This window comes from Plutella xylostella, chromosome 29, assembly GCF_932276165.1.
Source record: "Plutella xylostella chromosome 29, ilPluXylo3.1, whole genome shotgun sequence".
Classification (NCBI taxonomy): domain Eukaryota; kingdom Metazoa; phylum Arthropoda; class Insecta; order Lepidoptera; family Plutellidae; genus Plutella; species Plutella xylostella.
The window spans coordinates 11276151-11280000 of NC_064009.1; the positions used below are offsets into that span (position 1 = coordinate 11276151).

The 3850-nt window shown below is 47.4% G+C and overlaps 3 non-coding genes across 3 annotated transcripts in view; all 3 read left to right on the forward strand.

The window, feature by feature from the left end:
• Nucleotides 1–946: 946 nt before the first annotated feature.
• LOC119694465 lies at nucleotides 947–2849 on the forward strand. Its single transcript, XR_005254887.2, has one exon. It is a non-coding gene; the product is annotated as a small subunit ribosomal RNA (ribosomal RNA).
• Nucleotides 2850–3274: 425 nt separating this feature from the next.
• LOC119694447 lies at nucleotides 3275–3431 on the forward strand. The gene has a single exon (XR_005254873.1). It is a non-coding gene; the product is annotated as a 5.8S ribosomal RNA (ribosomal RNA).
• A 407-nt stretch (nucleotides 3432–3838) lies between these two features.
• Nucleotides 3839–3850, forward strand: part of LOC119694489 — a 3893-nt gene continuing 3881 nt past the window's right edge. The window contains exon 1 of the ribosomal RNA XR_005254895.1: nucleotides 3839–3850. This exon is cut by the window's right edge and continues 3881 nt beyond it. This is a non-coding gene — a ribosomal RNA (large subunit ribosomal RNA).

Below are 3850 nucleotides of genomic sequence, written 5' to 3' on the forward strand. Positions count from 1 at the left end.
TGAAAAGGTTAAACGTGATTACGTGTAACGATTAAACGTGATTACGCGTATTGATAAGTTTTTTTTCAGGCTTCTGAAAAAAAAAAAAACCTGATTTTATTTATCTATTCATGATACACATTAATATTATGCAATAACATTGATATGTAAAATCTTTATACTCCACTATCAGAACTGATACTACACTTATGTAGCAGAGAGCGGAGCGCGCGACGTGCGAGTTGAAATTCAAATGTTGTGCGCTTCTGTAATCTGTGTGTGGTGTTTTTCGATGTTGTTATGTCGAGGCGCGCGTAAGTTTTTACAACTTCATACTGTGTCTCGTATCGTAAAGAGCGTCGTTGAAGCGCAAATATAATATAACTCTTTTGGGTTGTGTTGTGTGCGTTTTCTGATGTCTCTTTTGTGCGAGTGCTGTGTGTTTGGTGTTAGAAATTTTGCGCTCGATCTGCGATCATATACAAAACGAAAACACACAATATTATGTTACACGTTCAGTGCGCAATGACTCTCTGTATTGAGAGGATACTAATATACGCGCAGTATGAAAACAAAACACCCGACAAAATGTTTGGGGCTCTCAAGAAAGAGTGTGTCCAAGGTCTCTATCGCTCCGGGCGAAATCGATCATGTTCACGAGTATTGTCAACAGATATTAATATTTGAAGACTTGTCTCGGTCGAACGTTCATTATAAGGGCGTCTTTGTACGTCACAATGGCTGCGTGTATGTCGGCTGACAGTGCGGTATTAGTTTATCGCGTCATGCTGGACACGTATGTCTCAGAAACTCAACGCTGTGATGTTGTGATACGATGATTGCCAGCGGCGTCGTAGTGGGTCTCGACCCCTTGCGACGCTCGCGGGGCGCACGCACGCTCACACTGTCAACTCATTGGGAGAGTGTGTGTCGCCGCAAACGCATTTATTTGTGTTTACGCGACAGCTCCCTGGTTGATCCTGCCCGTAGTTATATGCTTGTCTCAAAGATTAAGCCATGCATGTCTCAGTGCAAGCCGTATTAAGGCGATACCGCGAATGGCTCAATATATCAGTTTTGGTTCCTTAGATCTTACTCAGTTACTTGGATAACTGTGGTAATTCTAGAGCTAATACATGCAATCAGAACTCTGACCAGTGATGGAATGAGTGCTTTTATTAGATCAAAACCAATCGACGGAGGGCCTCGCGTCCGAAGTCGTTCATTTTGATGAATCTGGATAACTTTTGCCGATCGCATGGTCCAGTACCGGCGACGCATCTTTCAAATGTCTGCCTTATCAACTTTCGATGGTAGTTTCTGCGACTACCATGGTTGTCACGGGTAACGGGGAATCAGGGTTCGATTCCGGAGAGGGAGCCTGAGAAACGGCTACCACATCCAAGGAAGGCAGCAGGCGCGCAAATTACCCACTCCCGGCACGGGGAGGTAGTGACGAAAAATAACGATACGGGACTCTTACGAGGCCTCGTAATCGGAATGAGTACACTTTAAATATTTTAACGAGGAACAATTGGAGGGCAAGTCTGGTGCCAGCAGCCGCGGTAATTCCAGCTCCAATAGCGTATACTAAAATTGTTGCGGTTAAAAAGCTCGTAGTTGCATTTGTGCGCCGCGCTGTCGGTGCACCGCATCCGCGGTGATACTGACACGTTTGCGGAGCATATCGTCGGTGAGCCGCCGGTCAAACGGCGGTTCAATATCAAAATCCTATCGCGGTGCTCTTCAGTGAGTGTCGAGATGGGCCGACAATTTTACTTTGAACAAATTAGAGTGCTCAAAGCGGGCTCAAAATGCTGCTTGAATATTTCGTGCATGGAATAATAGAATATGATCTCGGTTCTATTTTGTTGGTTTTCAGAACTCCGAGGTAATGATTAATAGGGATAACTGGGGGCATTCGTATTGCGACGTTAGAGGTGAAATTCTTGGATCGTCGCAAGACGAACATCAGCGAAAGCATTTGCCAAAGGTGTTTTCATCAATCAAGAACGAAAGTTAGAGGTTCGAAGGCGATTAGATACCGCCCTAGTTCTAACCGTAAATATGTCATCTAGCGATCCGCCGACGTTACTACAATGGCTCGGCGGGCAGCTTCCGGGAAACCAAAGATTTTGGACTCCGGGGGGAGTATGGTTGCAAAGCTGAAACTTAAAGGAATTGACGGAAGGGCACCACCAGGAGTGGAGCCTGCGGCTTAATTTGACTCAACACGGGAAATCTCACCAGGCCCGGACACCGGAAGGATTGACAGATTAACAGCTCTTTCTTGATTCGGTGGGTGGTGGTGCATGGCCGTTCTTAGTTGGTGGAGCGATTTGTCTGGTTAATTCCGGTAACGAACGAGACTCTAGCCTGCTAAATAGGCGTCGTCATTTAGGTGTGCGTGGCTTCGGTCGCGTAACTCACTGGCGACGTATTAAAATTCTTCTTAGAGGGACCGGCGGCTTCGAGCCGCACGAGATTGAGCAATAACAGGTCTGTGATGCCCTTAGATGTCCTGGGCCGCACGCGCGCTACACTGAAGGAATCAGCATGTTCTCCCTGGCCTAGAGGCCCGGGCAACCCGCTGAAACTCCTTCGTGCTGGGGATTGGGGTTTGCAATTATCCCCCATAAACGAGGAATTCCTAGTAAGCGCGAGTCATAAGCTCGCGTTGATTACGTCCCTGCCCTTTGTACACACCGCCCGTCGCTACTACCGATTGAATGATTTAGTGAGGTCTTCGGACCGACACGCGATGGCTTCACGGCCGTCGGCGTTGTTGGGAAGTTGACCAAACTTGATCATTTAGAGGAAGTAAAAGTCGTAACAAGGTTTCCGTAGGGGAACCTGCGGAAGGATCATTAACGTATATATTGTCTCTCTCTAGTAGATGACGACAACATATTATACATTAATAAGACATCCAAAAATTTCTTGCGCGCGCGCACTGAATGCCGCACTGTACATGTACATGTGCGTTGCGTTTTGTTGTGCGCGTTCGAGAACGTCGCGCCGTATCCACGTCAGCGTTGACAGGGTTGAAATCCGCACCCTCGAGCTGTCCGATTGGCGCGCGACGTAAAATAAAAACCACAAAATGCGGTGGATGAGTGACGCGCGCGCGAACGCTATGTCGACGACGCACAATGTACGTACACGTATACAACTCTGTTTGTATCATCGTTTTGTGTGTTATCGCTTGTGTGCGCGTGTCCGTATCATTCGATATATATAAATTTATTTTTATATTTACCTTTGTCAAAAAAATAACGAATAATGCCAAAATCATTACCCTGGACGGTGGATCACTTGGCTCGCGGGTCGATGAAGAACGCAGTTAACTGCGCGTCATAGTGTGAACTGCAGGACACATTTGAACATCGACATTTCGAACGCACATTGCGGTCCGTGGAGACACATCCAGGACCACTCCTGTCTGAGGGCCGGCTGCATAAAATACATAGCCACACTGCGTGAATTCGTTCACGCATTTGACGGTTCGATTCGACATAATATTATTATGTTGAATACGTCCGTTTAAAAATCGTGTCGACTGTGACACGCTCTTACAGCGTTGTGTGCGCGCGATTGCGTGTCCGTGGCGTCCGTTGCGTTATAATGTAACGCGGGCGACTCGTCGAAAGGTGAGCAAACTGCCCGCGTATATCATACAAACGTTCAATGGGTAACATACGTTTCACGGTGCACGATCAACGCGCGTTTTCGCACTGACGCTGTAACAATACAAAATTCTGTAGGCGGACTCGACGTCCGAAGCGTGCTTCGGCGCCGCCGCTAACGTGGTGGTGTCGTCGCGCGGACGGATATCGTGTCTGCCTCGAATTTATCACGTTGGCCTCAGATC